We start from the raw sequence: 11,171 nt of genomic DNA on the forward strand, positions 1-11,171 counted from the left end.
CGGTCGAGTAAAGCTGTCGTCACATATGTGTGCTTCTGTCTCAGCTCTGTTAGCGTTGCGTGGGATGCCCTGGGTTTATATATAGCATGGCTGTATGTGAGGCTTGTGAGCGGTAGATGGGCTGGTGCACAGCATGAATGTGTCATCTTGTATCGATTGTGGACTCACAGATCACTTTTGCTCCATTCTGACTTCCTCATCTTCATTGTTCACGTCAGCAGCAGCTCAGTTTTATTGCTCTATTTTTCTTCACATACATATATTTCCACACACTCATGTGTATATGTGTGTATATACTCAATATAAGCACACACACACACGTTCTTTACTATATACTGCCATCACAGCATGTATCATGATCATACCGGGGGGGAAATGCTACATGAACAGTTCGAGAAAATGTCTATAAATATCTATTCCAGTGAAAGATCACTGCCTCCCACTCACAACCAAAATTCATGCAAAGAGGTGATTCTTTCACAAACTCATGTCGGCTCCTCGCCACCCGTTGGATAATCCCTCATCAGGAAACTCTGGTAGTAATGTATCACACCACATTAAGAGTAGGTGGATATACATCAAGCCAAACATGCAGGATTGAACAGTTATTGGTTGGACTGACATGAAATTCGCTGTTGATATTCAGCCTCAGCTTTATGTTTAGAGCTGATAATATTAATTTAATGCTGTTATAAAGTGTTTTACAAAATACAAAATAGAAACCCGATAAGGCAGAAAAATTAGCTTGCTAACATGCTAAACTAAGATTGTGAAAATGAGAAATATTACCTGTTAACATCAGCATATTAGCATTGTCACTGTAGGTATGTTAGCACGCTGATGTTAGCATTTAGCTCAGAGAGTAGCTAGCACCAAAGATACACCGTTTTGGATTCATTGCTATTATAAAAGCAATACATTTCTCAGTCTGAAACAGAAGAACAGAATCTTGCGATCGACTGACATGAATACATTGAATGAAAAGAAGTCGTTCTTGCCATTTCTGACACTCAGCAGGACATGAATCATCATGTTTTCAGCAGATTTCAGGAGTTACAGTTTATTAATTCTCCTGCATTGAGTTTTGTGTCATTTGTTTTCTAGGAATTTATTTTAGCATTACGCAAAACTTTGCAACAAGTGCTGCTTTGTGCTTTGTGCTTTGTGCTGCCAGTTATATTCAAAGTTTACGGTGGTCTCATCAGCAAGCAATTGGTCCTGGGTTCTTTACATATTCATCTTTCTGCTACTTTTACAGCGTATACAACAGTGCTCTGTTTTTAATAAAACCTCAGTTCACACATTAAACTAGTTGGTTTTATGCTGAAGTTACAGTTGTGAAAGATTTCCCTGGAGATCATCTTAGCCCTTTTTGTTTATCCACGCTCAAACAGCCAGAAAAGCCACACACACACACACACACACACACACACACACACACACACACAAACACACACTGCCTTGTAAACTCAATACCGCACTCACAAACCGTATGTACACTCAAACATTTCCGCCGTCCTTCCTTCACATTCAATTATTGCTAAATGGGAAGCTCTGAGTTAAGCACACATGTACACACACACACACACACACACACACACACAAGCACTCCCCTCCCTCATCAGGGGTTGCCATGGTAACCGGGTGCATCGGTGGTGTGGGGAGGGGGAGGTGTGTGTGTCTCCAGCATTTTGCCTGCCTGTCTGACTTGAATTGTATGTGTGTGTGTGTGTGTGTGTGTGTGTGTGTGTGTGTGTGTGTGTGTGTGTGCGCGCCCCTGATGATCTCATAACCCCATCATACTGAATCTCGCCTGATTGTCTTACGGGGTGTGGGGAGGATGAGGGAGGAACAGGTGAGAGGGTAAAGGGAGAGGAGCGATAGGTTGACGACAGTGACATCACAATCCTCTGGATTTGTTTTTGACTGTTGGCCTTCCTGTGTGTGTGTGTGTGTGTGTGTGTGTGTGTGTGTGTGTGTGTGTGTGTGTGTGTGTGTGTGTTTGGAGAATGCAATCCAGAGTATAATGATGCCAAAGAGGAAGCAATTACTGACATAATTATCATTAACCGCACAGTTACTGTGGAGGACGGAGGCAGATGGACAACGACGACGAGAGCAGCATCAGCTTGTTTATCTGCACTCAAATACAGACATACAGACATCGATACGATCAGGATAAATGTGTCCACATTAAATGCATTTATACACTGTGAAGCAGGAGAATTATGACCTCAACAAAATCCCACAAATCTATAGAATTAAATTCTGAGGTGGCCAAAGGAAGCCATTTATTTCGATCAGTTTATTCCGAGAACATCAGAGAAAACTGTTACTCTTCCAAGAGTCCTGCATGTTCACAGGCAGTAATCAATATATAATTAGATATAATTATAGGTAAACAAGCAATGACGATTGAAATTAACCGCAGAACCCAATACAAGGAATAACTTTTATCATAGAATGACACCATTCTTTTATTTTTGTTGTTTGTGATACTGAAGCCCCTGAAAACTTTGCTTCAATTCCTGGATAATGTTAAATGTTCATTATTAAACAAGCATCAGTAAGTCCAGAAGAAAAACACAACAGAGTCCCGCCCATTTCAAAACCAGTGAGAAAAGTGGCTGAAATATCTCTGAAATCTCTCGTGAAATAACCGAAACTGTTGACAGAATATTCAGTGTTCTTGTTGGAGCGCATCGCTCATAATAGGAAACTTTTAATGTTTCACTTAATGCAAAAGAACTTTTAAAGTTAGTCTCTTTAAATAACTCCTAAACGGCCCTATTACAGATTCCATCTTACTGCTTCTGATGTGCAAACACTTCATATGCAAAGCAGTGACAGAACTCTGTCATTTCTATGCAAATGAACTTTGCAGCTGTATTCTAATGTAAACTGTTCGGCACCCTGCTGGCTGCCAGCAGCGTGTCTCCAGCTGATTACAAATCTATCAATCCATCACACAGAATCATTTTGTGCACTTATCAGTGAACTGATGAAAATGGAAAAAAAAAACAAAAAAAAACTGCCCATTGAAGCGTTTTGAATTAAATGTTCTCAATTACAAATCTGAAGCATGACGGCAGTAGAATAGAGACTAGAGAACAAAAGGAAAGCTTTGTTTTTGTGTTGAAACTATCAACAGATCTCATATTATAGACATCTATGTAGTGCTGCAGCGATATCTAGCATGCTAACCAGCTAGCCCAGGCTTATCCTGTCATGTAAGACCAATTTATACCACCAGAGTTGCTAATCCAATAGTATGACTGGGATATGTGTGCAATATTGCTAAATTTCACAAGCCCTTTTAGCTGTTTTTGTTTAATAAATAAACTCGCTAAATGGCAGGAAAGGCAATATTCTTACACCTATTTTCCTAATTAAGAGGAAAAACACTACCATGCACCTTCTTAACTTAAGGTTCTTTCTTTTCCTACACTAAAATGAGCTTAACCACCAGGTTCATTTAATTTAATCGGTCTTGGAGGCTGCTGAACCTGCTTCAGTCCCACGGTGCTCTGACCTCCAGGTCAAGGCAGACTCAGTCAGCTAATAGAGCCACGAGCTGCACGGCTAACCGAGCTAACTAGCTAACGGCAGCTACAGCAACGAGCATATGAGCAGCAGCTAGCGGTTACTCAGAGGATATGCTGCCCCCTGTTTGTTTGGAGAGACCTTCAACAGGTGGTCAGTTCTTACACATCGTAGCTTTAATCATCACACTGCACATTTCCATCTGGACACACACACATGCACACACTCCGCTGAGCAGATACTAAAAGTGAGTCAAAGGTGTTTTATTCTCAGTGCTAAGTCAGGGCTCATTCAGGCGAGTGCTGGTGACTAATTACTGTGACTGTGAACCATTTTCAATTCACTTTGAAGGAACCCCACCTGCTCAGCAGCATGTGTGTGTGTGTGTGTGTGTGTGTGTGTGTGTGTGGCCAGATGGTGTGACGATTAAGGGAGCGGACAACATCGCCACCTTCATCACTGATAATTAAATGAGGAGAAAACAACATCTTCACTCTACTGTTGCCAGGTGAGGTTTTGAGGTTGAAAGCTGCCCAAGGACAAATTTTGAACCATAGAAATAAATAACATGACCGTGATGAAATTGCGATTATGTGGCAGAATCTGCAGAGCGACATGACAAAGACAGACATGCAGATTAAAAAAAGCAGCACAATGTGACCAAATCCCCTATCTGCTCTGTCCTGAGGGTCTTTTCCTCTTTGGCGCTGAGCCAGTCTCTGACCAAAACAAAGCTTGACACATATTCCACAGCCTGAGTGCTTTGTGTGTTTGTTTGTGTGTGTGTGTGTGTGTGTGTGTGTGTGTGTGTGAATGAGAGAGAGAGAGAAGCAGCATGGATGAGGGTAAACACTTCTTTGTGGGTGCACTGTACCCATTTCTTCTGCAGTGTCAACAGTCTGACAGCCGCTGATATTTGCTGATACTTGATGTGTGTGTGTGTGTGTGTGTGTGCTGCGTGGGTGGGAATGTTTTGGCACATTTGCAAGTGTGTGTCTTGCTAATAGGGACAAAATCTTCAAGCAGTTTTTCTAAATCTTCTGAAAAAGTTCTGGTGGCAGTGACTTTTCTGTGACTGAGGCTCAGCAGAGCGAGGAAGGATTATTATTTCAGACACTTTCATGGCTGCATAGAGTAAGGGACAATTTACGGGATGCATTTACAAAAAAAAAAAAAAATCCCAGACGTCTGCTCATTCACACATGTAATAGGCACGTACAGACACGTCTGGTCAGTAACAACACACACACACACACACACACACAGAGGATGATTTCAGAGCAATCTGCTGGTGTGCTTTAACTGCAGTGTAAATTGCAGCGCTTATTAACACAGAGTCAACATGAATCTGAGTTTGAGGCTGGGAGGACGAAGAGGAGGCTGACAGATACACAATCACTGAGAGAGGACATGACACGACAGTGAACCAGCAATAAATCCTCTGCTTCCCCTTCGTGTGTCATTATCTTCCCGTTTCTAATGACGGCGTGCATCACATAAAGCCACAATGACCGCACACACACGGCAATCGAATCCCAGGCTCACAACACGCTGGCAGTTTTACATCGATTATAAATCATTACACTTCACAGCTGCTTCACAGTGAACTGTTTATCAGGACTTGTTGGTGCAGCTTGTTTCCAAACTATATGTTGGTGTGTTCACTGCTCGTAGGAAGCTTGCGGTTTGTTGAATAGGTTTCTTGGTTGCTCACACCTGAATTTGAATATCGGATGAGCACCTTGAAGTTTCAAGCGTCTGCGAGTTGATCTTAATGTTGTGCCCGAACTGAAACATAAGGTTGCCCTGAAGGTAGAAAATCAATTGAGTGACGCTCAATTTGTAGTTAATGTGCTAAAACAAAGCCTTCATTATGGTCCTTTAATCTGCTCTTGTGGCTCAAGGAGAAACCACATGGAGTCTAGTTTTGCTCAGTGTGTTAGCATGCTCACTAATTATCAGATCTAAACTTCACAGAGGAAATAGCCACACTCAGAAATTAATTAGAAAAAGCCCCAGATGTCAATCGTAATTTAAGTTCATTTAGCTTTAAAGTGCTCTTAACGCAAGTATTTAATTCCAGCAGCTGCATGAGGACCTTAAAACGTCCTCCGCTTTCAAGAATATAAACAATAATAAGATTTCAGTCCTGGTGGAGTCGATGGTTACTGGTAACAGCAGCAAGAGTGTTTAATAAAACCAGACGCAGACTGTTTGAAATGACTCAAATATGCAACAGAGGAGGCAAGTCATTCATCTGTTTCCAGTGGAGCCAAACAAAGCATGTTAATGGAATCATTATTTCAGTAAGACCACCTTAAAGGACAGTCCACACAGTTATCTGATAATTAGAAATAAGGAGAAAGACCAGCCTGGTTTCCCTTCGCTCCGCAATGTCTTATAAAGGTGCACAAGGTACTTTTTAGTGTCTGTATGAGAAGCACCGGCCTTTCGACTAATTCCAATGTAAAGCCACCTGTGGCGATATTAGACGCTCGTAGTGACCGCTGCAAATTCATACATGCATCATTTCCTGTGAATTCCTTCCTCCCTGAAAGGCGAACTCCGCCACTAACAGGATACAAACATATAGAGGCGACTCTCAGTGTCTGTTGCAGGCGATAAATATAAAATAAAGGGCTCTGATAAAATGAAATTCTTCAGGATGATAGACTGAAGGAGTTGGGGAAGCTTATCAGTGCAACCTGATCTGCTTAATATCCTGCCGAGTGAAGGAAGAAAACCCACTCATTCAACTGCATGCGCACTGCCACATTTATTCAAACACAGAAAACAAATAACCGTCACACATTTCTCAGCACACACAGAAACTCACTTCAAATGGACTGTTAGCGCCGTCAGGTCCTGTGAGAGCCTCACAAAGAGTTTCCTCAGATGGATAAAAAAAAAAAACATTCAGCCAAAACCTCCTCCTCCAGTGTTACACTGCCATCAATAAGAGCATCCTCACGTCCTCTCAAACACTAACAACAGACAAAAAGACAAACACCGACCCCCCCCTCACTCGTTTATTCACACAGCAAAAACATCCATTACTGGATGGAGATGCGGTTCATTTAAATGAGCGCTGCCTGTGAGCACCCACATGTATGCACTTTGAATCACGGCTGCTGTGCTATGCTTAATTTATTGTGTTTATATGTGTGACGGCTGCTGGTGTGTATGATGTGTTGGTCTGCTGACTGCCTGCTGATTGTAAGGTTGGACTGAGAGGAAACTGCACCAGCTGTGTCTGTCATCACCTAGCAAGAAGTAGGAAGCAGACTGTTGGTATAAGCCTGACATTTACCTATTTTAATGCCAGGCTTACAACACAACACCAACACTATTTTGCAAGGGTGCAGTCGCTGCATCCTGGGCTTAGAGCCCCCCGAGACCACTGTGAGACTGGTCATCACTAAACCTCAGCTTCAATTTTTAACGTTTGAATGCATCGTAGGTGCTAAGTTGCAGTGTAACAACAGATGCTCCACAGTCAGACAGACCAAACCACCTCTGCTGCGATAGGAAAACCAGAGAGAGTGAATCAAGCCAGTCAGAGAACTCAGATAGTAAAAAAATATATATATATGGTTGGAGGTGACACACACAGTTGGATGTTTTCTAACTACCACTCCTTTTTTGGCTTCTTCAGCCGTTGCTTCCTTCACTAAGTACCCAAAACATTCCTTAAAGCATGAATTAGAAACCATGAATCAGTGCTTGTGTTTTAGTCCCACCTGTCAGCAGGTGTTTATCACAGCAAATTAAGAGAAAATGTCTTTTGATGTCATGTAGAAGGTGTTATTTCAGTTCGTCAGTCCATTGTTTACAGTTCTGTGCAGTGCGTGAGGTGACAGAGTAGTTTAACACAGCTGCAGGCTGTGAGGGTAATTGTTCCACTATAAAACACCTTGTCTGTAGTAACATTTGTCATACGCACAAAGGACGGCACAGTGGAAAATACTTCATTTCAAGAAAATGTTCTGAATTTAAAATGAAAGCTCAGTAAAAGTACGCAAATATTATGGTATATTATGGCTAAGCTGGAGCTACGTTTTGATACCTCATATAAGCTAATGTCTGCAATGAATCCTGTTTTTTTTTAACCTAAACAGTCGAGCGTTATAGGAAATATGCTTATTTGAGTTAAATGAGAGGATCAATACCACTCTCATGTTTGTAGAGCTCCATCACCCTGCAGAGCTCCTGCAGTTACAGACCCATAGTTTAAAGGTACAGACACACAGAATCCTGTGAGGATGCACCTGAACGCACCAGAGCACTGACAGCTCCGGCTGGAGGCTGACGTAGTGCGAGCTGGGTGGTGCTTGGTTTTGGCAGCCAGGTTACAAACTTTTTCACGCTTATTTGCATAAAGTTGAGGACAAGTTGCGATTATGCAAATTCATGATTGTAGTTTTAATGTTAGCGTTCCGATAAGCCCAAATTAATGTTATTTAGCTAATGTTAGCAAGCTATCTCTGGCTCTGCAGGTCGATTGAGCTGGTAGCTGTTAGCTAGGTTAGCTTTAGCATAAGACAGGTTGCAGTCTTTATGTTAATCTAACCCAATAATCTATGAACTAACTATAGCTATAAATAAATAAGAAAAAAAAGAAACATTACCCATGTGAGAAACACTTAATTACTCAGATAAATTACCTTAAATGCTATACATAACTCCAAAAAACCCAGCACCATTCATTTTCTAATTATTGTATTGTATCAGCGGAGTAGCTAAACACACATTTCTCCAGTAGAAAATAATGTGGGTCCCTCCTGGCAGTAAAAGAGGGAGCTATAATTGTAACAGAGACAGAGAGCATCATTCTTTCTAATAGATGCTGTGTATCTGTATGTGGGTGAGCGGAGAGGGGGGGTTAGCTTGTTCATATTCCAGTCATGTTTGAGTCACCTTGCAGGCGAGGCTCTTCACCACAAAGACTAGCTCTCCCTCCCCCTCCCTCTGCCTGCCCTCTAACTTCAAATTATTATTGTGATAATTGCTAGCTTTCAGCCTGCAGCCTCAGTCAGATGGTTTCTAATTTCACATTTTATAATTATATGTCACACATACACACTCATGCATGCATTGTATGTGTGAGTTGTGTAGATTTGGCAAAAAAGCATTTGAGATCCATGAGTTGATAAGTATAGTAAGCTGGCCAAACACACATATGCAGGACAAAGAGACTGCTAACTCATGCTATTTATCAAACACACTCTCTTTATCTCAGCACACAAAGACATACTCTCATACAGTCTCACAAATACATGTGTTCAGTAAGGCAGATGGTGCCATGAGCTGAGATTAAAATAGAAAGAGAAAAGAGGGTAAAAAGGAAAAAAAAGAGGAGGATATTTTGTCTTTCAGAGCAAAAGCAGAGAACAACCCTGTGGGCTTCAGAGAGTGTGCATACACACACACACCAACACACACCAACACGCATACACAGTGCACAGCACATCAGAGGCACGTGGTCGTATATGGGCGCTGGCCAAGTTTTGTAACATTCTTGTGTTTTGCTTTTCCTTGTTTTCTACTAAAAATGCCAAAAAAGTTTAAAATGATCACATTATTTGGGCCATAATGGAGGCTAATCATCTGCGCACTCACCCCCAAACGAGCAGTGTGTCTGCTTCTCAGTGAATGTGTTTTTCAGTTACAGTTGTCCCGTCGGCTGCCACGTGAGTGTCGACTTAGAACAAACAAACCAATATTAAATACATAAATAAATGAAATAAATAACTGGTGTAAAGCTATAAAATAGAAATAAGTCCTTGTGCTCTCTGAATGTCACATTGAAAGTACGGGCCACACCCCAAAACCCTGCTTCCTACACTTCCCACAATGCAACTCAAAGGCATCTTACTATAATACAGTGACCTTAATAAACTGATCATAATGGGTAAAAGGAAATTGGTGGAGAGGCCCTTTAATTGTACTCTGACTTCCTCATTTTAGATGATTTTCACTCTCTAACCATCTCAATGTTTGATGTTTGAGGCTCTTATGACAAAATATTCAGGTTTAAATGGACAGTAAACACCTGAAATATTGAGCTTTAATAAACACTTCAGTATTCTTATTCACAGTTTTCTCTCTGATGGAGAGACGCTATCATGGGCTTCATGAATATTCAGCACAAGTCACGTTAATGTTAATTTATGATGAGACACAGCAGGTATAAAGGGCAAACAACTTGCATCAGACGCTCTAATTGGATGTTTTTTGGAGCGATAAATTCATATTTTAGAGCAAAGCAGCTGCAGCGTCAACCTTAAAACTGCCAGCCCACAAAGTCATTTCAGCATTTCAAACTGTGTGACACAAACCGACTTATCAGCCCAGAAAACATTTTTATAGAGTCGGGAAAATGTCTCCTCTCTCCATTAGTCTGCTATTGATCATCTACTTGGGCTAAATTCCCAGATTAGGATCTCCAATATCTAATCGTTTCTTGGCCTGAGGTCTATCTGCCCTCTAAAATAGAACTGATGAATTTAAAACCTCCTTAGCAAATGTATTAAATCTACATCAAATGCAGATAATCCTACTAGATGATGCCAGAATTTTTAAAGTTGCAGAAACCCTGACCTCCCAGGCGGAGCGTCGTCTTTGAGATGAAACCTGACGTAATTTTTACACTTGAAATCTTAACATTTGCAAATCACCACACGAACGCAGCAGAATAAGAGAGCAGATTCCGAGAGGACGCGTCAGATCATCTCCATCAAGCTGGACAGGTGATTAAATATTTGCCCTCTGTCCATCCCTCAGGCGGGTCTGCGGTTCAATCACGATGCCTTTCACAGTCACAGTTGGCAGGCTGTTCATTATCTACAAGTCCTGATGAATCCCACAGAATCTGCAGCCATCACGACTGAACATCACACACAGGTCAGCCCGGGACTGAATCACAGCATCAGCTGTGCCGCATTGCTTTACGTGCTTCAACAGATTCTCACATTATGAGGGAAGCTGTGAAATAAAAGAGCTGGCAGCAATTCACGTTGGTAACACCCCGATGACCCCGTCTCACGCTGACTTTTTCTTCAGTTATTTAAAGGTGATCGTCATATTGGGAGGAAGGCTGGAGGAAAGATAGAAGAACTGTGCCCTCTGCTTATGTGACTTATCGTTTCAGTCTCAGTGCCGCTGCTGCAACAGGTATGACGAGGCCGCCTTCGTCACGTCTGCTTCCTAAATGTCAGCGGAGGGACGAGGAAGGTCATTTTTTCTTTTGTCAAGGATCTCATTATGCTGAAAGTCGATGAAAGTGGCTCCAGGTTTGCTGCTTGCCTGAAGCTCTGCATCATTTCTATCCTTTGCTTTGAATCTTGAGATGTGGTCAAGGATCTAAGAAAAAAAACGAAAACCCACTCATCCTCTCATTTATCCCTCAACAGAGCGTCATTCTCTATGTCTGTGGACTGCTGTCCTGAAGCCTCCGGTTTGGCCATCTTGGCTTTTTGGAGCCGGTGGTGACCATATTTGGACAAGAGAGTGGAGCTGGGGAGGTACGCCTTTATCCTGATTGGTCGCTGGTCAATCACAAGGTAGCCACGCCCTAAAACATATGACCTTTTTACCCACAGGGCAACTAGTCGACAACTTTTTTTTTT

The sequence above is a fragment of the Chaetodon auriga genome, chromosome 18 (genome assembly GCF_051107435.1).
Source record: "Chaetodon auriga isolate fChaAug3 chromosome 18, fChaAug3.hap1, whole genome shotgun sequence".
Lineage (NCBI taxonomy): Eukaryota > Metazoa > Chordata > Actinopteri > Chaetodontiformes > Chaetodontidae > Chaetodon > Chaetodon auriga.